The sequence below is a fragment of the Monodelphis domestica genome, chromosome 3, assembly GCF_027887165.1.
Source record: "Monodelphis domestica isolate mMonDom1 chromosome 3, mMonDom1.pri, whole genome shotgun sequence".
Classification (NCBI taxonomy): domain Eukaryota; kingdom Metazoa; phylum Chordata; class Mammalia; order Didelphimorphia; family Didelphidae; genus Monodelphis; species Monodelphis domestica.
The window spans coordinates 95,193,622-95,220,554 of NC_077229.1; the positions used below are offsets into that span (position 1 = coordinate 95,193,622).

General features: G+C 38.9%; 1 pseudogene; it reads right to left on the reverse strand.

Moving 5' to 3' along the window:
* Nucleotides 1-12,441: 12,441 nt before the first annotated feature.
* On the reverse strand, nt 12,442-25,778 carry LOC100617558 (integrin beta-1-like; annotated as a pseudogene).
* Nucleotides 25,779-26,933: the final 1,155 nt, after the last annotated feature.

A 26,933-nucleotide genomic window follows, 5' to 3' on the forward strand; every position in this document is an offset into this window, starting at 1 on the left:
GGTTGACTACTGACTTGAGTTTTCATTTAGGAATTACATAGCTGAATTCCTTGGCGACCTTAAATTAATATATATTAGTCTTTTAAAGTGATTTCCATGTCACAAAACTCATGACAAAAAAATCTATCCACTCACCACCATAGAAGGAACGAATGGAATCTGAATGCAGATTGAAGCATACTATCTTCACTTCTTTCTCTAGTGTAATGAATATGTATCTTCTTTCACAACATGATGAATATAGAAATATGTCTTGTATGATAACACATATACAACCTATATCATATTACCTGTCATCTTGGGGAAAGAGGAAAGGTAGGATGGATTGAGAAGGACATGGATTGCAAAATGTCAGAAAACAATCGTCAAAAATTGTGTCGGGGGGCAGCTGGGTAGCTCAGTGGATTGAGAACCAGACTTAGAGATAGGAGGTCTGAGGTTCAAATCTGACCTCAGACACTTCCCAGCTATGTGACCCTGGGCAAGTCACTTAACCTCCATTGCCTAGCCCTTACCCCTCTTCTGCCTTGGAAGCAGTATTGATTCCAAGACGGAAAGTAAGGGTTTAAAAAAAAAATTGTGTCAGCATGTAGTCTAGGAAAAAATTAGAAAAAAAAGAATAGGGGCAATGGAAACTAATTTTGATTACCTTAAGAAATATGATTTTGTATGTGTTATATATCTTAGAGCTACCCAGAAACCTGGGCAGGTACCAGGAGACTGGGAATGTTTCAAATCTAGGAAGACAGTCCATGGATGCACATGTGCAGTAGGTGTGGGCTCCTTGCCATTTCGTAATTTGTACTGAGATTGCTCTGAGGAAGTGAGAGAAATCTAACTTTAAGATAAATGTATTAAGAGGACCTATTAGAAGTCAAGAGTACTGACTTAGGTATCAGTGGTACATTATGGTCCATTAGCATATGTATAATATATGTGTTAAAATTACATCATGTTCTAGTCCCCTTGATTTCCCTTCCCCATTTCTAGTCAGTATAGGAAGCAAGATTGCAAAAGGGAACCTGGAAGTCATTCACAAAGATCTAAGGTAAATAATTCATTTATGTATTTATTTTTAAAGAACTCTTCATTGAATGAAGAGCTTTCATTAAAAACATTTTCCCAATTACATGTAAAAAACATTTTTAATGTTTGAAAAAAATTTGACCTCCAAATTCTTTCTCTTCATCTCCTTACGACACCTTAAGAAGGTAAGCAATTTGATATTGGTCCTATATGTGCAGCCATGCAAAACATTTCCATATCAGCCATGTTGCAAAAATGACATCCTGACAATATATCATGTAGACATTACTATCAGGGGTTTTGGGTCCTATGATATATAAATCTCTGATAAGTTCCAGGCTTCCTCAGTAAGACCAGCAGAACACCAGATAGTGTTCATAAGTTTGAGATAATGTGGATATGTTAACTTTAAAGTTGTACTGACAACTGAGAAGATTTGGACTTGTTAATGTCACAGATAAGTGTTTCCCTCCCCCAAATCCTATAGCAGTGAGACCTCAAAAAAAAAAAATCCTGCTTCTAGCACTCTTCCATCTCCATGCTGTCCAGTGCTCCCAACTCTAATCCATGGTTATGTGAGTGATCATCTGTGTCTCTTTCTCTCCTCATTCTCAACTCATACTGTTTGTCTGCCTTTACCATTCTGTTCCCTGCCCCATGTTGCTTGTCTCTGTACTTCCTGTTCCAGCTCCCCCCTGCAGTTATTAAAGTGCAATTGCAGTCTCAAGTCTTGCTGCTATCATGTTCTTGCCTGGTGATATCCAAAGAACTGGACCTTATTTTATAATTTAAATGATCAATTTGATGACTTTAATAGTTTTGAGAATTAAAATTCTGAAATTATAAATCAAATAACTGAGTACTCTGGGATGATTGCGCTGTTGAGGCCATGAATTTCACAGTATAAATTAGAAAATCATATTCAACTAGCATTTATTAAGGATCTATTATGTGCCAGGCTCTGTATTAAATGGTGGAGAAACAAAGGCAAAAAACAAGCACCTCATAGTTTAATGGTAGAGAAAACAACAACAACAAAAAACAGTGGGCAGTTTAATTACATGTGGATACAAGTTTAAATAATAATTTCCTGACATTTTGTGATCTATGTTCTTTCCATCCCTCCCACCTGTCCCTTTCCCCAAGATGGCAGGCTATATGATATAGGTTGTAAATGTGTTATCATATAATATATATTTCCATGTTCATCTTTTTGTGAAAGAAAAGACAAATCGCTTACATGAGAGAAAAATTCATGGAGGAAATAAAATAAAGAAAGGTATTCTTCAGTCTGCATTCAGACTCTTGTCAGTTCCTTTTTTTTCTTTTTAAGCCTTTACCTTCCATCTTGAAATCTGTTTATGTATTGGTTTCAAGGCAGAAGAGTGGTAAAGGCTGGCAATGGGGTTTAAGTGACTTGCCCAGGGTCCCATAGCTAGGAAGTGTCTAAGGTCAGATTTGTACTCAGGACTTCCAGCCTCTAGGCCTGCCTCTCAATCCACTGTACCACCTAACTGCCCCTGTCAGTTCCTTCTATAGCAATGGATAGCCTTTTTTTTTTTAATCACAAGTCCCTTATCCTTGAGTTGCTGATAATAGTGGAGTACCTGTGTTATTTAGAGGATGTTAGGTCTTATGAAGGCATTGAAATTAAATAGGACTTGGAAAGGCTTCTTGGAGAAGGTGAAACTTTAGCTGAGATCTGAAGGAGGGCAGAGAAACTAGGACATTGAGAGGAGTTGGGAGAGGGTTTCAGCCATGGAGGATAGAGAAAATGCTTAAGAGCTGGGATTCAAGAGTGTTGTGTTCCAAGAACAGCAAGAAAAACAGTGTCACTAGATCAACTAATAAGTGGAGTAAGAGATAAGAAAACTGGAAATGTGTGCCTGGAGAGTCAAGTTCTGAAGGGCTTTGAACACGGAACAGGATTTTGTATTCGATCCTGGAGGTGACAGGGGGCCACCAGAGTTTCTTTAGTATGGGGTTGACACGGTCAGATCTTTTCTTTAAGGAGATCATTTTGGCAGCTGTATGGAGGGAGGACAGGAGTAGGGAGAGATTGCAGAAAACCAAATGTTGGGCTGTTGCAATAATCTGGATGTGAGGGGTTGGCATCTTGCACTTGATATGTGGTACTATCAGAGTGGAGAAGGGACTGATACAAGAGACATTTCAAAGGTAGAAATGAAATGACAAGTTATTTAAAATTTTATTTTTATTATCATGCAAAACATTTCCACAGTGGTCATTGTAGGAGCACACTCTTACATAACCCAAACCCCCAAATAAAATAATAAATACACTGATGTGAAAGATAGTCTGCTTTGATCCACATCCATCCAACTGAAACAACAAATCTTAACCACTGAATGGCCAGGATGGGGTGAGGGAGTGAGGAGTCAGGGATGACACATAGATTTGACGACCGGGAAGTTGGTAGTACCCTTGACTAATAGGAAAGTTAGGAAGAGGAGAAGGTTTTTTGAGGGAAAAAAATGATTTCAGTTTGTACATATGGAGTTTAATATGTCTATAAGGCATTATTCATGTACTAAAAAAACTCAAATGACTCATCTTTTGTCTTAGAATTGATACCAAGTATTGATTCCAAGCCAGAAGAGTGGCAAAATCAGGGTTAAGTGACTTGCCCAGGACCATATAGCCAGTAAGTGTCTGAGGCCAGATTTTAACCCAGGTCCTCCTGACTCCCAGCTCTGGCTCTCTATCCACAGAGCCACCTAGAATGTCACATCCCTGACATTCCATTTAAGATGTTCAATAAGCAGTTGGAGATGTGAGACTGGAGGCTGAGAAAGGGTGGGCTAGACAAGTACAGCTGAAAGTCATTTGTATAGAGATAATTGAAACCAGAGGAGTTGATGAGATCACTAAGTAAAATAGTATAGAGGAAGAAGGAAAGAAGGATGAAGAAGAAAAGTGCCAATCCTTTGGGGACTCACCCTGTTAGCAAGTCTGATGAATGAAGATCCACCAAAGGAGACAGGAGAAGTTTAGACTGGTGGAAGAACCAGGAGAAAGCAGTGTCAGGAAAACCTAGAGTCACTGCATTTGAGGAGGGCCTGATTTAATGCATCAGAGAGAGTGGAGGGGGTGACCAGAGGAAGAATGAAGCATGAAGCAGGAGCTGAGGATGAATGAAGACATGAGGTAATGAGAAATGCTGCTCATAAAAGATAGTATCAAGAGCTGAGCTGACTGGTAGACTTTGCAGCTAGCTGCTTTACTGGGAGGTGTGTTGATTGGAAGAGCAAGTGTTTTATGTTTTTTTTTTTAAACCCTTGAATCAATATGATGTATTGGTTCCAAGGTAGAAGAGTAAGTAGTAAGGGCTAGCCAATGGGGGTTAAATGAAGATTTGAACATAGTTTTTCTTTTTAAACCCTTCCATCTTGGAATTAATACTGTGTCTTGGTTCCAAGGCAGAAGAGCAATAAGGTCTAGGCACAATGATGTTCAGTGACTTACCCAGGGTCACACAACTGGGAAATGTCTGAGGCTGGATTTGAACCCAGGCCCTCTTGTCTCTAGGTCTGGCTCTCAATTCACTGAGCTACCCAGCTGCCCCTAAATGTTTCCACAGTGGATAGAGTGCTATGCCTAGAGTTGGGAGGTCCTGGGTTCCAATGTGTCCTAGCTGTGTGACTGTGGGCAAGCCACTTAACCCCAGTTGCCTAGCTCTTACAGCTCTTCTGTCTTGCAATCAATCCTTAGTAAGGGTTTTTTAAAAAGCCATTGTTAACTGGTGACTGCTTTTATATAAATGGATGTGTGTATGGAGGAGGGGAGGGATCAAGAACTGAGTGATAGGAGTGGTAGGAGTGTATTCCCCTCAAAACTAGGGTTACTCCTAGAACCTTAAGAGAGGTGAGTAAGTAAAAACGTATTTGATTATCCCCACCTCCACTTTGTTTTTTTCAATTAATTTATTTTAAAATAATTTTCCATGGTTACATGATTCATGCTCTTCCTGGAACCAACAAGCACTTCTGCTGCCATCCCCCACTTTGGAAAAAGAACTCAGTCCTGAAAGTGTGAGTGTGTGCTGGGAGTGAGTGGGCCAACCTATACCACCAGAAGTGGGTGCCATGTATGGTGCCAGAGAGAACTCAAAAGTTCAGAAATGGAAGGCGAGGGAAAGAATGTGAATTCAGCCTAAGAAGGCTTAGGATTTGTGTAGCAGCCGTCTTGCCCCAAATATCTTTACCGACATCAGCTGAAATTCCACAAATCAGAACAAGTAAATACTTAGGAAGCCTTACGGGACTACTAATCATTCACTTATTTTGAATTACTGGAATAATAGGAATTCTCCGATGTTGCTTAGTGTACTACTCCCTCTACTGACCAAGATCATAAACTCTTCATTGCCTTGATAGATTTAGGGCCAAAAAAGAAAAAAGAAAATCGGCATCTTGTGGTGTATCTTCTTGTGACAAACCTCTCTGAATTTAGCATAACATGGATGATCAGGGAAGATCCTTGTCAATCTGATAAATTCCTCCCCCTCTACAATTCCAATCAATTTGATGACATTACAAGGAATAGACTTTTGTCTCAAGGGCATCCCCTCAGGCTATCATGCTCCATCTCATTGCCCAGAGGACAAAGGGAAAAACAGACTGGGCTCCAGTGACTGGGGCTGCCTCCAAGAAAATTGCTCATCAAGAGGGAGAGGCAGCTAGGTAGCACAGAATGCCACACTTCGAGTTGGGAGGATCTGGGTTCAAATTTGACCTCAGAAACTTCTTGGCTGTCACTTAATCTGCCTAGTCCTTACCACTTCTGCTTTGGAACAGACACTTTGTATTGATTCCAAGACAGAAGGTAAATCTTAAAAATAGAAGCCCCAAATGGTAAGGGGCCACTTTTGTTGGAAGGCCTGCCCTTTCCCTGTAGTCTATAAAAATAAGCTGTGCTTTGATTTGCCTCATTTTCTTTTAGTATACTTTTGATCCCTGGGTTTCCAGATCTGAATGTGGGGATGGAGGGCTGGTGGGGGCCGCACAGATTTCTCTTTTTCTCCTCAAACGGTGGTGGCTTGCAATCGATGCAAGTGCTGAGCAGCCTGTGCGTGTCAAACCAAGCCCAAGAGAAGAGTTCCTGGATCTCCCATTCCTGGTGACTAGCTACTGGAGGGATAGCGAAGGAGCAAGAGCAATTTCATCTGCAGCCCTAAACGGAACCCAGACATAGACTTGGTTCATTACTTTCTATAATAATAACTAATATTTATATGGTACTCATGATTACTAGCCAAGCATTGTGCTAAATGCTTTGCAGTTGTTATTTGATTTTCATAGCAACTCTGAGAGAGAGGTGCTACTATTATGCCCATTTTGTAGTTTAGGAAACTGAGGCAAATAGAGGTTAAGTGACTTTCCCAGGGTCACACAGTTGATGTCTAAGGTTGAATTTGGACTCAGGTCTTCCTGACTCGAAGACCTGGCACTCTGTGCACTTTGCCACCTAGCTGCCCCTTGTAAGCCTCATTATTGATCTGTCACCCACTACTAGCCCAACAGCTTCTCTTCTCTCTTTATTCCTGTGTTTATATCTATATCTATATCTATATATCTATCTCTCTATATATATATCTATATATCTATCTCACTAATATAGGAGAAAACTATTCCTAATCCCTACCTCTCATTTCTATCCTCAATCCTACTAAACTGATGTTCTACACCAACTTTGCCCGCCTTTTCTGTTGTGTCCTCTAGAATTTCCAATCCAGAATGAGCAAATTTTATTATTGTTATTATTATTCTTAAACTCTTTCTCATGTTCCTATTTATTAGCCTTCACTGGAGATCTGGCTCCTCCCTTACCAACCTGCCCCTTACTTTCCCCACTGATCCTGGAGGGGAGTCAGAATACTTTTGGTCCACATTGTCTCTTCCAAACTCTCCATTTGCCTCTGTTAATCAGCAATCTTTTCTTCGTATTCTACTCAATCAAAATCTTCCAACAACAAAATTATGGTGGCCATAATATGTTGAGCCTCAGATCATTTCTCTTTCTTTCTCAAGGAGTTCAGTACCTTTAAAACCCCTTAGCCTCCTTTCTATCTTGGCCACACATAGGGATAGTCGAATTGTTATTGTTCTTCATTCTTTTTTTTTTTTAAATTAAAACCCTTACCTTCCGTCTTGGAGTCAATACTGTGTATTGGCTCCAAGGCAGAAGAGTGGTAAGGGCTAGGCAATGGGGGTCAAGTGACTTGGCCAGGGTCACACAGCTGGATTTTTTTTTTTTCTCTGAAGATCAGTGACACCACATGGTGGAGTCTTGATTTGCTAGGGAATTGGATTTAAGTGAGGCAGATTTGTACAAAATCATCAGCCTTGTTCTTTTCCAATAGAAGTCCAGTGCAGGACAACTGGTAATGTCCTGGGATACAGTGGATGATCTTCCATGTCTGGGCAAACTCTAAACACTCCAACAATGCCTACTTTAGGCACCTTCGTGGCTATTGGAATAAATTGTTCTCATCCATCCACTCAGGTTTGTGGCCACCCATCAGTTACTCTCAACCTGGTTTAGACTGTCTGCTGAGATGGTTTTTCCCAGGTATAGCTGCTTTGCGTGCTACAGCTTCTTGGAGTGGTGGAGACAGTTGGGTGAAAGGTGGACACAAAAGGTGGGTGAGCAGCGCATAAGAGGTCTTGGCAAGCCATAACACCAGAAGTACCAGTCCTTCCTGGACACCCCGGACCCCATCCAGTGTGTTACACACTAGATCTCAGCATTTCCCACAAGTGCTCCACTTATGCCTACTCTGACTTTGCTTTTTCCTCTAATCAAAACCCAGTAATTAGTCATTTTAATTCTATATTGTCATAAAATCAACAAGCATTTATTAAGCACTTACCTTGTGTCAGGCAATGTGCTAAATTCTGAGAATACAAATACAAGCAGAAAGAAAGACAGCCCCTGCTCTCAAGGAGCTTCCATTCTAATCAGGAAAACCACACATAAAAAGACACCGAAATAGAGTAAGGGGGAGTACTTACTTGGGGGCAAAGTAGAGAAAATCCATAGAGGCAGGAGTATAGTCTAGAGAGGGATGAAGATAGAATTAGCCTGAGAACTTTCCTTAAATTGAAGGGTTGGTTAGTTAGGTAGCTCAGTGGATAGAATGCCAGACCCAGGGTCAGGAGGACCTGGGTTCAAATTTGGCCTTAGATATTTCCTAACTGTGTGACCTTGAGCCAGTCACTTGACCCCACTTGCTTAGCCCTTACCTCCACTCAGTATCAATTCTTTTTTTTTTAATATTTTATTTGATCATTTCCAAGCATTATTCATTAAAGACATAGATCATTTTCTTTTCCTCCCCCCCACCCCCATAGCCGACGCGTAAATCCACTGGGCATTACATGTTTTCTTGATTTGAACCCATTGCTATGTTGATAATATTTGCATTAGAGTGTTCACTCAGTATCAATTCTAAGACAGAAGGTAAGAGTTTATTAAAAAAAATTTTTTTTTAAAGGAAGAGTTTATGAGGAACCAGAACACTTAGGTGATGCAGTAGATAGAGTGCCAAGCCTGGAGTTAGGAAGATGAGTCTTTCTGAGTTCCAATCTGGCCTTAGATACTTACTAGCTATGTGACCCTGGGCAAGTCACTTAATCCTGGTTGCCTCAGTTTCCTCATCTATTGAAGGAAATGAAAAACCACTCTAGCATATTTGTGAAGAAAACTCCCCAAAGGGGTCATGACAAACCAGCCACAAATCTGAACAGTGAGAACAAAAATGAGGAACCAGCCAAGGAGAAGAAGCTGTGGGAAGAGGGTGGATACATTTCTAGTGTGAGAAGTCCAGGGGTGAAATGAACTTTCAGGGTGAGGAAACTTCTATGGTATGGTTGAGAAAGGCCAGAGAGTCAAGGATGGAGCCTGGTGAATGAAGACATAGCTGGCTGGGGAACTTTCTTAAACATGGGAACCTCAGGCATAGTTATGAAATCTATTTGAAGATGTTCAAAAGATGTATAAGCCAGAGGACACCCACCAAATGCTTTGCCATGAAAGGCATGTTGGTTAAATGCTTGGCAGGCAGGCAGGGTAGGCTGTAAAGTTTAGAGGCTATAGTAGTTATACCAGGGGCTATCCATATTCTTTTAACAGAGTCTACAATACTCTGGGTACCAAAGTGACCATTTTAATGCATGGAATGGCAAATTTGTTGATAAAAACTTCTAGGAAGCAGGGGTTTTCCTTCAGATGACACCCATACTCTATTAATCTGTTTTGCTTTTAATTTTTGCTTCCATTTCTCCACTTCCTTTTCATTATAGGAAAGTGGTAAATCTGATTCATTATTTGTTGTCAAAGTTAAAATTAATTCAGGCCCTTCTACAGCTGCTAGTTTTGCAGTAGTATCTGCCTGGTTGTTTCCCTTAGAGTCAGGGTCAGTGCCACCTGTATGGGAAGAGCAATGAACTATAGTTAGGGCTTTGGGTAGCTGGAGAGCAGAAAGAATTTCATTAATAATTTTTGCAGTAGCTATAGATTTTCCAGCTGAGGTTAAAAATTCTCTCTGAAGCCATAACGTACCCACTGCATGACAAATTCCAAATGCATATCTGGAATCTGTATAAACTGTTGCTCTTTTGTCTTTGGCAATTATACAGGCATGTTTTAGGACTATAAGTTCTGTACCTTGAGCACTTATATTTGAGGGCAGTGAAGCTGACCACATAGTGGCAAATTCTGTGACTACAGCAGTTCCAGTGTAATATATGCCATCCCTCATGAAAGAAGAACCATCAGTAAATAAGACTAGATCTGGGTTATCTAAAGGAGTATCCAGGAGATTATCTCAGTTTAAACATTGCTCATCACCACCCTCATCTTCTCCTCCACCAAAATAGGTTTTTTGCACCTCTTTAGGTGAGATAATTTACCCTGTTCTGGCTCCCTTCTCTTTTCTCTAATTGCAATCTTCTTTTTTCACCCCTTGATTTTTATTTGCATGTCATTTCATCCTAATCAACTTACTCCTGCACCCTCTGTCTAAGCATATTCCTTCTAACCACTCTAATACTGATAAAAATCTTAAAAGTCACAAATATTATCTTTCCATGTAGGGATGTAAATAGTTTGACCTTATTGAATCCCTTAAATTTTCTCTTTCTTTTTTATCTTTTTATGTTTCTCTTAAGTCTTATATTTGTGAATCTCAAAATTTCTCAGACTTGTGAATGTTAAAAATTCTCAGACTCTACCTTAGAACATTTGGTTAAGACCATTCCCCATTTTAAACAATGAAGGGACTTAGTCAGGAATGTGAGAACTCTAACATTACTCCACCCATACTTAAGCATACTTTAGGGGAAGAAAAAGTTGTAAACTCCTTAGTGAACAATGAAGGTACTTAACTCATACTTATAGTGAGGCAAAAGCCTTAAGCTAAGTCTATTTAGGTCAAATTAATCACTAAAAGGCCAAGCAACTTGCAAACTTGCAAGGGGCAAAGAGATGTGAAATACTCAGAAGTGTTAGTCTACCCAGAGAAGGTGATAAGATGTGAATTAAGAAGGTGATAACAAGATGTGAATTAAGAATGGTCAGTCCTATGGAAAATGTCTACTGTGATTGGTAGATGTAAAAATTTAGGGGAGGTGACATAGGAGAAAATTCTCTTTAAAAGGAGATCAGAAGCTGAGAGAGGGGAGCTCTCTCTGAGGAGGGCAGCTTGAAAAAGAAAAATTCAGCCTTGGAAGCTGAAGTGGAGCTCAGGAGCTGAACTTGTGGGTCTCTCTGAACACTAGAATTTTGCTTGGGACAAATCTTGTGGTGAGTGGATTAAAGACTGACTGATCTCTCTCTTAGGGCTTGGGCCTAGGCTGGCCTGGGCTGGCCTAGCCCTTTTCTCATTGTTTCCTCTTACTCTCTCTCTTTCATCAATTCCTTATTGTATTAATTAAAACCTCCATAAAAACCCAGCTGACTTGGGTATATTTCATATTTGGGTATTTTTCCCTGGTGACCACTTTATATTTGATTTGAAACCATATTTTTGCGGTTACAGTTTATAACAACCACTCTTATAACTGTCACATATTTGAACATTAAATTTTATGTTTAAGTCTGGTCTTTTCATCGGGAATACTTGAAAGGATTCTATTTTATTAAATGACCATCTTTCCCCTTGAAAGAATACACTCAGTTTTGCTGGGTACATAATTTTGTATTGTAAACCTAGTTCCTTTTTCTTCTGATACTTTAATGTGGAAGCTTTGAAGTCCTGTGTAATCCTGACTATGGCTCCATGATATTTGAATATTTTTTCTGGTTGCTTGCAACATTTTCTCCCTAGCCTGGAAGTGCTTGAATTTGGCTATAATATTCCTTGGAATTGTCATTTGGGGGATTCATTTCAGGAGGTGATTGGTGGATTCTTTAAATTTCTATTTTACCCTCTTGTTCAAGAACATCAGGCAGTTTTCTTTGATAACATAATGTTTAGGCTTTTTTTTTATCATGGCTTTCAGGTAGTCCAATATTTCTTAAATTGTCTCCTCAGGAACTATTTTCCAGGTCAGTTTTTTTTTCAATGAGATATTTAATGTTTTCTTTTTTTTTATTCTTTTGATTTTGTTTTATTGTTTCTTGGTGTCCCATGAAGTAATTAGCTTCTACTTGCTCAATTCTTATTTTTAAGGAATTATATTCTTCTGTGAGCTTTTGAACCTCCTTTTCCATTTGGTCAATTCTACTTTTTAAGAAAATATTTTCTTTGTTGGAATTTTGTACCTCTTTTCCCATTTGGTCAATCCTGCTTTGCATTTCTTTCATTTCTCTTTCCCATTTCCCTCTGCCTCTCTTATTTGATTTTTGTAATCCTTTTCAACCTCTTCTCTGAGTCCAAGACAAATTCACATTTTTCTTTGAAGTTTTGCATGTAGCTGCTTTGATCTCACTCTCTGCTTATGAGTTTGCACCTTGCTCTTCTTTGTCTATATAATAATTTCCTCTGATTAGATTTGTTTAATGTTTGCTCATTTTCCTAGCCTTTTTCTCAACTTTTATTTTAAGGTGGACTCTGTTCTCAGGGTAGAGGGGGAACTCTTTTAAGCTTCAATTTTTCCTTACTACTACCCTCAGCTCTAGTTCTGGGTTTCTGCCTGGTTTAGTTCTTTTAAGGTGACATGATGGCCTGTGGGCTAGGAGCTTTGGAAGCCACCTCCCACTGCTGATTCAGCCTCCCCCAGGGATGGCTGATGACTTGCAGGTCTTAGAGCACTGTGATCTACTTTGTGCTGAGGCTCAGGGCCTAATCCTAGGCTAGGGAAGGGATGCTGGGTCTCAGTCTGGGCGTACACTGGCCAGTTGCATTGACTTGAGCTGAGGCTTGAGGTATCACTTTGGGCTTGGACAGGAGCTTCAAGCTTCGCTCAGGCTACACCAGCTAGGTGCACTGCAGACTGACTGCCTTGTGCTGGGGTTTAGGTCCTCACTGCAGGCTTGTTCTAGGGCTTGGAACTTCAAGAGGTGGGTGTGGGAGGTGCACTATTATTGGCTTAGTCAGGGTCTTAGGGTTTGAAGTTGAATTTTTTCCCAGATTCAGAGCCTGGAGGTAGGTGTGGAATGAGAGGAGACTTGCTGTTGGCTTGTGCCAATACTCATTGGTGCACCCTTGTTGAGGGTTGCATGGCCTTGCTGTGAGCTGTGCTCCCTTCTTACCCCAGTGAACAAGATCCAATCTGCCTACCTTTTTTTTTTAAAATATATTTTATTTGATCATTTCCAAGCATTATTCGTTAAAGATCATTTTCTTTTCCTCCCCCCTACCCCCCATAGCCGACGCGTAAGTCCACTGGGCATTAGATGTTTTCTTGATTTGAACCCATTGCTTTGTTGATAGTATTTGCATTAGAGTGTTCATTTAGAGTCTGTCCTCTGTCATGTCCCCTCAACCTCTGTATTCAGGCAGTTGCTTTTCCTCGGTGTTTCCACTCCCATAGTTTATCCTTTGCTTATGAATGGTGTTTTTTTCTCCTGGATCCCTGTAAGTTGTTCAGGGACATTACACCGCCACTAATGGAGAAGTCCATTACGTTCGATTATACCACAGTGTATTAGTCTCTGTGTACAATGTTCTCCTGGTTCTGCTCCTCTCGCTCTGCATCACTTCCTGGAGGTTGTTCCAGTCTCCATGGAATTCCTCCACTTTATTATTCCTTTTAGCACAATAGTACTCCATCACCAACATATACCACAGTTTGTTCAGCCATTCCCCAATTGATGGGCATCCCCTCGTTTTCCAGTTTTGGGCCACCACAAAGAGCGCAGCTATGAATATTTTTGTACAAGTCTTTTTGTCCATTATCTCTTTGGGGTACAGACCCAGCAGTGCTATGGCTGGGTCAAAGGGTAGATATTCTTTTGTCGCCCTTTGGGCATAGTTCCAAATTGCCCTCCAGAATGGTTGGATCAATTCACAACTCCACCAGCAATGAATTAATGTCCCTACTTTGCCACATCCCCTCCAGCATTCATTACTTTCCTTTGCTGTAATGTTAGCCAATCTGCTAGGTGTGAGGTGATACCTCAGAGTTGTTTTGATTTGCATCTCTCTGATTATAAGAGATGTAGAGCACTTCTTCATGTGCTTGTTAATAGTTTTGATTTCTTTATCTGAGAACTGCCTATCCATGTCCCTTGCCCATTTATCAATTGGAGAATGGCTTGATTTTTTGTACAATTGATTTAGCTCATTATAAATATGAGTAATTAAACCTTTGTCAGAGGTTTCTATGAAGATTTTTTCCCAATTCGTTGTTTCCCTTCTGATTTTAGTTATATTGGTTTTGTTTGTACAAAAGCTTTTTAGTTTGATGTAGTCAAAATTATTTATTTTACATTTTGTGATTCTTTCTATATCTTGCTTGGTTTTAAAGCCTTTCCCCTCCCAAAGGTCTGACATGTATACTATTCTGTGTTTACCCAATTTACTTATGGTTTCCTTCTTTATGTTTAAGTCACTCACCCATTTTGAATTTATCTTGGTGTAGGGTGTGAGGTGTTGATCTATTCCTAGTCTTTCCCACACTGTCTTCCAATTTTCCCAGCAGTTTTTATCGAATAGTGGATTTTTGTCCCAAAAGCTGGGATCTTTGGGTTTATCGTATACTGTCTTGCTGAGGTCGCTTTCCCCCAGTCTATTCCACTGATCTTCCTTTCTGTTTCTTAGCCAGTACCAAATTGTTTTGATGACTGCTGCTTTGTAATATAGTTTTAGGTCAGGGACTGCAAGGCCCCCATCGTATGTGTTTTTTTTCATTATTTCCCTGGATATCCTTGATCCTTTGTTCTTCCAAATGAACTTTGTTATGGTTTTTTCTAAATCAGTGAAGAAGTATTTTGGTAGTTCAATGGGTATGGCACTAAATAGATAAATAAGTTTGGGTAGGATGGTCATTTTTATTATATTGGCTCGTCCTATCCATGAGCAGTTAATGTTTTTCCATTTGTTCAGGTCTAGTTTTAGTTGTGTGGCGAGTGTTTTGTAGTTGTGTTCATATAGTTCCTGTGTTTGTCTTGGGAGATAGATTCCTAGGTATTTTATTTTGTCTAAGGTGATTTTGAATGGGATTTCTCTTTCTAGTTCTTGCTGCTGAGCTGTGTTGGAGATATATAGAAAAGCTGATGATTTATGTGGGTTTATTTTGTATCCTGCAACTTTGCTAAAGTTGTTGATTATTTCAATTAGCTTTTTGGTTGAATCTCTAGGATTCTTTAAGTAGACCATCATGTCATCCGCAAAGAGTGATAACTTGGTCTCCTCCTTGCCTATTTTGATGCCTTCAATTTCTTTATCTTCTCTAATTGCTACTGCTAGTGTTTCTAGTACAATGTCAAATAGTAGGGGTGATAATGGGCATCCTTGTTTCACTCCTGATCTTATTGGGAATGCATCTAGTTTATCCCCATTGCAGATGATATTAGCTGTTGGTTTTAGATATATACTGTTTATTATTTTTAGGAATGACCCTTCTATTCCTATGCTTTCTAGTGTTTTTAATAGGAATGGGTGTTGTATTTTATCAAAGGCTTTTTCTGCATCTATTGAGATAATCATGTGGTTCTTGCTAGTTTGCTTGTTGATGTGGTCAATTATGTGGATGGTTTTCCTAATGTTGAACCAGCCCTGCATCCCTGGTATGAATCCTACTTGATCATGGTGAATGATCCTTCTGATCACTTGCTGGAGTCTTTTTGCTAGTATCCTATTTAAGATTTTTGTGTCTATATTCATTAGGGAGATTGGCCTATAGTTTTCTTTCTCTGTTTTTGACCTGCCTGGTTTTGGAATCAGTACCATGTTTGTGTCGTAAAAGGAGTTTGGTAGAACTCCCTCTTTGCTTATTATGTCAAATAGTTTGTATAGTATTGGGGTTAACTGTTCTCTGAATGTTTGATAGAATTCACAGGTGAATCCATCAGGCCCTGGGGATTTTTTCTTAGGAAGTTCTTTGATGGCTTGATGGATTTCAATTTCTGATATGGGATTATTTAAGAATTCTATTTCCTCTTCTGTTAGTCTAGGCAGTTTGTATTTTTGTATATATTCATCCATTTCTCCTAAATTGGTGTATTTGTTGCCACATAATTGGGCAAAGTAATTTCTAATGATTGCCTTAATTTCCTCCTCATTGGAGGTGCTGTCCCCCTTTTCATCTTTAATGCTGTGAATTTGCTTTTCTTCCTTCCTTTTTTTTAATTAGATTGACCAGTACTTTGTCTATTTTGTTTGTTTTTTCAAAGTACCAGCTTCTTGTCTTATTTATTAAATCAATAGTTCTATCACTTTCGATTTTATTAATTTCTCCCTTAATTTTTAGGATTTCTAATTTGGTTTTCTGCTGGGGGTTTTTAATTTGATCGCTTTCGAGTTTTTTCAATTGCATTTCCAATTGATTGATCTCTGCTCTCCCTTGTTTGTTAATATAAGCTTTCAGGGATATGAATTTGCCTCTGATTACCGCTTTGGCTGCATCCCAAAAGGTTTGAAAGGATGTTTCGCCATTGTCATTTTCCTTGATGAAATTATTAATTGTTTCTATGATTTCTTCTTTAACTAAACGGTTTTGGAGTATCATATTGTTTAATTTCCAATTGGTTTTAGATTTGGTTTTCCATGTACCATTACTAATCATTATTTTTATTGCTTTGTGATCTGAGAAGGCTGCATTCATTATTTCTGCTTTTTTGCATTTGTGTGCTATGTTTCTGTGACCTAATGTATGGTCAATTTTTGTGAATGTGCCATGTGGTGCTGAGAAGAAGGTGTATTCCTTTTTATCCCTATTTATTTTTCTCCATATGTCTATTAATTCTAATTTTTCTAAGATTTCATTCACTTCTTTTACCTCTTTCTTATTTATTTTTTGATTTGATTTATCTAAATTTGATAATGGTTGGTTTAAGTCTCCCACTAGTATGGTTTTATTGTCTATTTCTTCCTTCAATTCGCCTAGTTTCTCCATTAGAAATTTGGGTGCTATATTATTTGGTGCATACATGTTGATTAATGATATTTCCTCATTGTCTAGAGTCCCTTTTAACAAAATATAATTACCTTCCCTATCCCTTTTGATCAGGTCTATTTTTGCATTGGCTTTATCAGATATCATGATTACCACTCCTGCCTTCTTTCTATCAGTTGAGGCCCAGAAGGTCTTACTCCATCCTTTAATTCTGACCTTGTGGGTGTCAACCCGCCTCATGTGTGTTTCTTGAAGACAACATATGGTAGGGTTTTGGATTCTAATCCATTCTGCTATTCGTCTACGTTTTATGGGTGAGTTCATCCCATTCACGTTCAAAGTTATGATTGTCATTTGTGGACTCCCTGGCATTTTGATTGCCTTCTCTAATTCTAACCTTTTCTTCTTCGGCTCTACCTTTTAGTCCAGTGATTTACTTTGAATCAGTGCCCCTTGTCCCCTCCCTTGATGTTTCCCTTTTTAGTCCCTCCCTTTTTCTTCCCTCCCCCTCCCCCCTCTCTTTCCCTCCCTTTTTGTTCTCCCTCTCCCCTTCCCCCCCTTGGTTTTCCCTTCTCCTTACCCTTGTTGGGTAAGATAGAATTCAAGATCCCAATGGATCTGGATGTTTTTCCCTCTCAGAGTTGATTTCCCTGAGATTGAGGTTTCAGTAACCCCCCCCCCCCCTCTTCCTCTCCTTCTTATAGGAGTTTTCTTCCCCTCCCCTTCCCATGTGAATCTTTGTGTGAGAACCATTATTCTATTTGGTCTTTCTTTACCCCCTATTTATACATTACATTTTCCCCATATGTTAGTATACATAGATTGATATAAATGTAGTCCTTATAGAAGAGAGTTTGAGTAAAAGAAGAAGATAACATTTTTCCCCTTTCCTTAATATTTACCTTTTCAGGTATTCCTTGCTCTTTGATTTTCGGTATCAAACTTTCCACAGAGCTCTGGTCTTTTCTTTGCAAAAAGTTGGAAGTCTTCTATTTTGTTGAATGCCCATACTTTCCCTTGGAAGTATATAGTCAGTTTTGCTGGGTAGCTGATTCTTGGTTGGAGACCCAGCTCTCTTGCCTTTCTGAAGATCATGTTCCATGCCTTACGATCATTCAGAGTAGAACTTGCAAGGTCTTGTGTGACCCTGATTGGTATTCCTTTATATCTAAATTGTCTTTTTCTGGCTTCCTGTAGGATTTTTTCTTTAGTTTGATAGCTTTGGAATTTGGCAATTACATTCCTGGGAGTTGTCTTTTGGGGGTTTAGTGTAGAAGGTGTTCTGTGAGCTCTGTCAGTGGCTGTATTGCCCCCTTGTTCTAGAATCTCTGGGCAATTTTCTTTGATTATATCTTGTATCACCATGTCCAGTTTGGTGTTTATTTCTGGCTTTTCTGGGAGTCCAATTATTCTTAAATTTTCTCTTCTCCCTCTATTTTCCAGATCTATCACCTTGTCGGTGAGATATTTTATGTTCTCTTCTAATTTCTTGGTGTTTTGGCTTTGCTTTATTAGTTCTTGCTTTAAAGCCTGGTTTTCTTTTACAGTTTGGTCAAACTGGTTTTGTAGATGCATGAATTTCTTTTGCATTATTTCCCACTTTTCCTCCCAGAGGGCTTCCATCTTTTTGGTCATTTCTGATTCAAATTCTTCATGGGTTTGTGGAGAGTTTCTATTTCCTTTGGAAGATTTTGGAGAATTTTCTTGTATATCTTCTTCTATCTGCTCTGTATTTTGTATTTTGGCTCCATAGAATGTGTCCAAAGTCGCCCCTTTCTTCTTATTTTTCTTGGTATTTTGGGGCTTCTGTGCTTCTGTGGAGTTTGTCATCTCTGAATGTGGAGGATTAGCTTTTCTTATCTCTGTCTGGTGTTGAGGCTTTAGTCCTGGGCAGATGTTGGTTCTATGAGCTTTCCCTGGGTTAAACTGAATGTGCCTCACTGGAACTGGAATGGAAGGGTCGGACCACGAGGCCACCCTCTCCCCCCAGCTCGCTTTCCGGAAGTTGCCTTCAGAATCGCTGGCCGTGAGGCTGTTTCGTTGGCCTTCAGGGGGGATGGGCTGCAGCTTTCCCAAGCTCCGAGGGCAAGGACTTTCGCTGAGACTTGGATAGCAGGATCCAGCCCGTGAGGCTGTCTTGCCCGCCCTGAGGGTTGCTGTTGTTTAGACCAGCTCTCTGCAGCGGAAGCCCCAGGCAGTAACTTTCACTGGGACTCGGGTAGAAGGCCCTGAGGGTTCTGCTCTCTGAGCCCAGCCGGGCTGCGGCTTCTGGGATCCTTGGACTCTGCGCTCCTACCCCTGAGGTCCGAGTGATCTCGGGTTCTGGCTTTTGAGGGGAGCCGTACCTTTTGAACCGGGTCCAGGTCCAGGAGGAGGGTTCCCAGGGTCTGTGCTGTTGATCGTTTTGAATTTCAGCGCCTTAGGAGCTTATATTTTGAGATCGGTAGGGAAGGGTTTTCCGGAGATCTGAGCTTTAGCTTTCTCTAAGCCGCCATCTTAACCGGAAGTCCTGCCTACCTTTTAAGTTGTTTTCTGCAGGAAAATTGTTTCACTCCATTCCCTTGTTGGTTCTGCTACTCCCATCTTTGTTTTGAAGCATTGTTTTAAGGTTGGGTGGAGAGGATTTTCATAGAGATTTCCCATGCCTCTACTCTGCCATCTGGGCTCCTTTTTCCACACTCAAAGTTAAACTTAAATCTATCTATCTATCTATCTATCTATCTATCTATCTATCTATCTATCTATCTATCTATCTATCGCCCCCCCCCCCCACCAGAAGTCCCATTGTTAAACATGTCCCTGGTGCAGTTAGTTCTTTAGCAGAGGTCTCTAATGGGCAAAGATTTGGTATCATCTTCCTCATTGCCTCCCTGGGAAGGGGAGATTCTGGCTGATGATGTAGGGAACATTGAGTAGGGCAAGTTTCAGTGTTGACCTAGGCCTCAGGAGTTAACAGCTGTGGGTTTTTAAATTAATATTCAATAACTATTATATTTTATAAAGTTTTATTAATAATGACTAAAGTAAAAAAAAGAACTAGCTAAAAAAGTTACTAATCCAGCCCATTTGCTAAAGAAGAGAGTGAGAGGGAGGAGCCACACTCACTATATACCAACAATGTAACAAAGCAGATACATGAAAGGGAAAAGGGAATTTTGGGAAACTTAGTCCAAGGGTTCAAGATTACACAACATTCAACAAGGTAAGGTCCTCTTACAGATGACCCTGACCCTGAGATGAGGCTCATAGTCAGTCAACTAGCATTTTTTTCTTTTATAAAAAATTAAATATTTTGTTTTTTTTCCAATTGTATATAAAATTATGTTAACATTCTTTTAAAAACAAATCAAAAAACTCCTTACCTTCTCTCTTAGAATTGATACTAAGTATTGTTTCCAAGGCAGAAGAGAGTTAAGGGCTAGGCAATTGGGTCAAGTCACTTACTCATGGTCACATAGCTAGGAAGTATCTGAGGGTCACATTTGAATCTAGGACCTATGATCTTCAGGCCTGGCTCTTTATCCACTGATTAGTTGCCCCTTAACATTTGTTTTAAAATTTTTTGAGGTTTCTAAATTCTTTCCTTCTTTCCTTCTCCTCTCCCATCATTGAGAAAGCAGAAAACTTGGTAGAGGTATTACATGTGTAGTCATGTAAAACATATTTCCATATTAGTCAATAATAAGCATTTATTAAGCACTTCCTATATGATAGGCATTGTCTTGATGTTCTTGATACCACTCCCATTCATCCTTACAGCCTTACATTGGGAGATTCACCGTGAACCACCTTTAATCTCATATTCCCCCATTCCCCGCTTCATGGAGGGTGAAGACCAGGGGTTCAGTCCTTTCGAAGAGATGGTTATCACTCCTCACTGTCAAAACAAAAAGCCACTTTCAATTAATTCATGTGCTTTTTATAGTCTTCTTCTACAGACAATAGAAAAATAGTAATAAATATTTAAAGATTGTTTTGACACCTTTAATTCTCAAACCTGCTAAATAAGTTCCAACTGTGTAATTAGAAATATGTAATAGGCATATCTCAATAAGATAAGGTTAAAAGCAAAATTTCTAGTAGGCTAATAGATGAACAATTACTTTTCTTTATGCCTCTAAACTCAAGCCCTCACACTTTTGCAAAGCTAAAATTATATTGCATTACTTAATGGGTAGATCTTATCATGATGGCTACTTTAACCATTTTCCTTTCAAATATTCAGACAAGAATCTTATATTTCATAAAAATCTAGATTTCAATAGTTTAGAAGGAAAAAAAAGGTGGAAAAAAGGCACTATGTAATTATAGCTGGCTAAGATAATCTAGATCATTTTCTGATAGTCCCTGTCACTGATTCTAACTTTATATGGAAAAAGAAATATATATATGTATATATATATATATATATATATATATATATATATATATATATATAACCTATATTTTTAAAGCCTTCATGGGAAATATCTAATAATAATAGTTCTGGCTAACATTCATACTATGTACCACAAACTGTGCTAAACACTTTATAATTATTATCTCATTTGATCTTAACAAAAACCCTGGGAGGTAGATTCTGTGTAATGAGTTGGCAAAACCACTATGAATTTGTCCTAAGGCTATCTTCCTGTGTCTATAAAAAGCTGTCCCCTACAGACAATTGGTTGACTCCAATTAGTTGACTCCTCTCTGTAAAAAGGATTTTTGCCCATGTTCCATTCACATTCATTTTCTCTTTCAAATTTAGCAGACTCTTTTCTGTGATGAATTATCAACAGCAGCTTCCCAAGGGCATGCCAATATCTCCACCACATGAAAAACAGCCTCATTGTTCCCCTGGAATGATATATGAAATAGGAGCAGCAGTCACCCACATCTTTCTCTTTATGGTGGGTTAGAGATAAATGGGAGCCAGGCTGGGGCAAGTGATACCAATCTTTTACCAGGATAATATCAAAATGTTTACATTCCTGGATACACACATATGTCTACTGCCCCCCCCCCAACACTCTACACTGAATATTAACTTTGTGCTCAGCACAGACCCCAGAGCAGATCTGACAAATCTCACAAGTAGGCCCTTGGTACTGGAATCTGTGTATTTACAAGAGCCTTACTCCCAGTTTCCTCACCCATTATATATTTACACATTCCACATCACATAGAAAGAGACATCTAAAGAATAATTGTAAGCACTCTCAGTGAACCCCAGGTTACATTCACATACTCCATAATGTAAAAAAAATTGTTTGTTACATTAAAATGCCCAGGTAACTCCCTCCTCTTTAATGTATTAAAAATTATCCATTTTATATCTTACAATGCTTTCTATTTCTTGTTTATTCATAAATTTTTCTCCTATCCATAAATTTGATAGATAATATGTTCCCTATTCTTCTAAATTACTTGTAACTCTTATCTTGGTAAATGGTGTAAGATACTGGGTCTGCATCTAGTTTCTGCCAGACTGCTTCCATTATGTGACCAACTTATAAAATACTTTTTATAAAAATAAAGTCAGATTTAAATATTGGAGAGATATTAATTATTTATGGGTGGGCAGAGCCAATATAATTAAAATGACAATCCTACCTAAACTAATTTACTTATTCAATGCTATTTTAATTAAATTACCAAAAATTATTTTATTGAGTTAGAAAAAATAATAACAAAATTTATTTAGAAGAACAAAAGATCAAGAATGTCAATGGAATTAATGAAGAAAATATAAAGGAAGGAGGTCTAGCAGTACCAGATTTTAAACTGTATTATGAAGCAGTAATTATCAAAACTAAGTGGGACTGTCTAAGAAATGAAAAAGAAGATCAGTGGAACACAAAGATATACAATAAACAATTGTAAAAGATTATAGTAACTTTGTGTTTGACAAAAGTAATGATGCAAGCTTTTGGAATAAGAATTCACTATTTGGTAAAAATTGTTAGGAAAACTGGAAAGCATACTCCATGCTTGCAAATACCATTTCCTTCATAAAATGGGATGGATCACAGTTAAAACTGTCATGCTGACAGAACTGATTAGAATAAATTTCATTTTCATCCTCACTCTTCTTACAGCTCATAATATCCACAGATATAATATTCATTGTTGGTGCAGGTTTTGAAGTTATTTCCTTTCCTCCAGGAAGGCTTTCTTCATCTGTGCTCCATTCACAATTCTTACTAGTATATCCTTCATTGTACTAGCAGGCTTCACACTCAAATGTCCCAATATCCTGACATGTCTGGCTATAAACAGTTCTTCATACAAATTTGTCTTAATGTAAAGAATTCTGAAAGAAATACACATTCCCCCCAAACTCCCATCTATATTAACTTTATTGTACAGTACTGTGTTTTCTCTTTCCTGTCCTTAGCTGGGCACTCTATGGCCTTCCATCCCCTGCCCAACAATAAGAACAAAAATAACCTTTAAAAACCCTCTAGGTGAAAGGAGAACTGAAGCACAGACAAGTCACCCCTGCCATGGATTGTGGGCTTACCTCCAATGCTCAGAGAAAAGACCTTTAACTCAATCTGCCCACCAGCACAGGTTTCTGGCCCCTTTGTGTCTGCCTTTGTTCTGTCTACCCTTGGGTACCATGTGTCTGTCTCTGTCCTTTCCTGTCTGTCTGTGTCTGTCTCCAACATATCTGCCCTCCTCCCTCTTTTTCCTCTTGGTTTTGGCCAGTTCTCCAAGTGTCAAACTCCTGCTCTTGATTCTTTGCCCTCAGCCCCAAATACCCTTGAAGTGTATGCCAAGATCTCTCCTTTTAAGAGGCTTGGCTCCTTTCCTGCCTCCTTCCCCCCTTCCATTCCTACTTCTGCAGGAAAATTCACATTAAGTAAAAATCACTTTACATAGAGATCTGTGGAATGGTCCACTTACTGAAGACAAAGACTATATTCAGAAAGGATTCAATTTGGCACCCACATTCACAGATAAACTGAGGAGTAATCAATACTTCTTCAGTGAACCCCAGAGGCTTAGACTTCTTTGTCCTTACTGGGACATTTGTTAGTAGTCATGCTAATCTCAAATTGAATTTCATCCCCAGTAGAAACATTAGTACATTTTCTTCCATTTTTTCCTGTTCCAATCACCCCATTCTTGCAGTAAGATTTGTAATTTATTGTTACTCCCTCTGGCAACTTGCTGCTTTCCAAAATGACTTCTGAAGATAGGGAATGGCACGCATCAATGATCAACTGAATTATGTTGCTGTAATTTGCAGTCAGTGTTCCCATTACTGAGTTTGGGATTGAAATGTTTGGTTCCTTGTAAACAGCTTGAAACTTTTCTGGAATGGCAAAAAAGTCCGAATGTTATTTTTGCTGAATTTCTGGACAAGATGAGCAATGGAGGGATTATTATATTATTATCACATTATATTATACAGATAGAGAGAGGGCTCATGGTGTACAAATTATCCATCTTTGGGTCAAAGAATTACACCAAGTTTACTGTCTTCAGCAAAGTGAAACTCAGGATCAGTGGAAAAAAACTAACTGTTGTGTAACATTTTCCCAGCCAATTCATGACCCACAAACAGCAACTTGCAACAAATAGCAACCCACTTTGTGGAAAATCCAGAGAACCAGGAATGTGCTGTTTCCCTAGAAGCTCATTAGACACTTCCCTTGCATCTGTAAGGCTGAGCACAGTTCTGTAGCTGAATGGGTTGGTGCAGTTTTGGTCTCCAGTGCAAAAAAGGGTCCCTAAATTTAGCTATTGTGTTATTAGAGGACATCAGTCACCCTTTCCCCTCCAAAGGAACCAAATCCAGTTTGGAAACCCAAGGTGATTCTCTTCATTTTGTTCACTAGGTCTGTTCCAAGGCTTTTCACATATTCCAGGTCATTTTTCACAGAGTATGAAAGACTTATAAGAGAGGAGAGGTTGATGGGGTAGTCTTCAGCTCTCCTGAATTTTAATGTAACTGTCATCAGTTCCCTGGATCTGGGTAATATCTTCTGGCTATAGCTTTTCTGCTGGGCCCTTACTGTGATTTGTTGCTCATTTATTTCTCCTGATATCTTTGTGGCCTCAAGGACTTTCTCTGTTCTCTGGATGGCTACCCCTCCTTTCCAAGGCCTTGACATCATCACATCTGGCAGAAGTAGGATTTCTTCCTTTAGAAATGATGGACTTGAGGGCAGCTGGGTGGCTCAGTGGACTGAGAAACAGACTTAGAGATAGGAGGTCCTGGGTTTGAATCTGACCTCAGATGCTTCCTGGCTATGTGACCTTGGGCAAGTCACTTAGCCCCCATTGCCTAGTCCTTACCTCTTCTGCCTTTGAACTGATGATTAGTATTGGTTTTAGAACAGAAAGTAATAGTTTAAAAAACAAAACAAAACCTAAAACACTGGAGCTAGAAAGTGAAGTTAGGGCAGGGAGGATGGCCAAAGGGAGTGTGTGTGTTGGGAGTGGCTCCACAGATGGAACAACTAGGGGTCAGATTTTTATCAGAGCAATTTGATGCAAAGAATTTTCTCCTTCTTTGTGTGGCTTTAAAAGCCAAACTGGTATTCTTCCTGCCTTTCCAGTCTTCTTATACTTTCTCTCCTTCATCACCCAGAGACATTGGCCAGCTTTCTGTTTTTTTGCACAATATATTCCATTTCCTTACTGTGCATTTCCTCTCCTCTCCTCTCCTCTCCTCTCCTCTCCTCTCCTCTCCTCTCCTCTCCTCTCCTCTCCTCTCCTCTCCTCTCCTCTCCTCTCTTTTTCTTTCCTTTCCTTTTCTTTTTTTTTCCCAATTAGAAAGCATCTTAAAAAAAAAATCCTTACCTTCTGTCTTAGAGTTAATACTAAGTAAGCCCAGGGGAAGTTCTTCCTGAGTGATAAATGGAGTAGTCCAAAAATTGCCTTTTTTAAACAAAAAAACCCCTTACCTTCTGTCTTATGATCTATACTAAGTATTAGTTACAAAACAGAAGAGCGGTAAATGCTAAACAACTGAGGTTGTGACTGGCCCAGGGTCACACAATTAGGAAGTATCCATGACCACATTTGAACCCAGGATCTCCCATCTCCAGGACTGGTTCTCTATCCACTGAGCTGTCTAGATGCTCCTAGGAAGTATCTATGAAAAAAAATCAATTTACTGTTTCCCCTGCCTCTTCTCTGACTGGGCAAATTACCCCAAATACCAAAAATACCAAAAAGCAAAGTCTTCAATACATAGCTGGTAGTCTAGCAAAAATAAATCACCACATTAGCCATGGGCGAAAATGTTTCTTCCTATATCTTAAGTTTATTTCCACTCAGGAGGTGAATAGCATATTTCAGCTTTATTCTCTTGGTTTGTCATTGTTTTAATCAGAATTCTAAAGTCTTTTAAAGTTGTTTTTCTTTACATTATCATTACATTGATTGTTCTAGTTCTGCTTATTTTACTCTGCATCTATTGAGGTCTTCCCAGTTTCCTCTGAAATGATCTACTTCATCATTTTTTATGGTGCAATAATATTTTATAATACCCATATACCACAATTTCCTTATTTCCAACTTTGGACTACCATGAAAATGTCTGCTACAAATATTTTTGTATATATTTTTCCTCTTTTTTTCTCTTTCTTTGATTTCTCTGAGGTATAGACCTTATAGTCATATAACTGGGTCAAAGGATATGCACAGTTTGATAACTTTCTGTTCCAAATTATTTTTCCAGAATAACTGGACCAATTCACAGTTTCATCAAAAGTGTACCAGTGTACCTGCTTTTTCATAGCTCCTCTAACATTTGTCTTTTTTGTCACCATCTTTCTGATCTTGTGGATTTGAGGTAGAACCTCAATGTTGTTTTAGAGCATTTTTGGTGATTACTACTAGTTGTTTATTAATAATTAATTAATTACTAGTGATAGAACATTTTCTCACATGATTGTTGTTATCTTAGATTTTTCTCTTTGAAAATTGCCTGCTTATATCCTTTACCTATATATCTATTTTCAGGAAATTGACTCTTACTTTATTGCCTTGATTTCTTTAAACTCCTAAACTTAAGATGACTCTTAAATCTAGTTTTAGCTTTAATTTCTTATTTGAGTTCCAGGCTTGAATTTTCAGCTGCCCAGTGGACATCTCTAGTATAAATTAGTTATTTTATTAATTTAATAATGTCCATTCTTCCAATTTAATGTGACCAAAACTGAACTCCTCTTCTCTCCCAAAGCATTTCTTCTTCATGGTGCTGTTATTGTCTCATTCATCATGGTTTCAAATCTTGGAGTCAACGTTGACTTTTCCCATTCCCCTCATCCCTCATGTCCAACCAGTTAATAGGTGCTATTGATTCTACCACTGCAGCTGCCTTCAGATTTGTCTTCTCCATTCTACCACCACAGCCACCACCATCGTAGGGTCGTTATTCTCTCT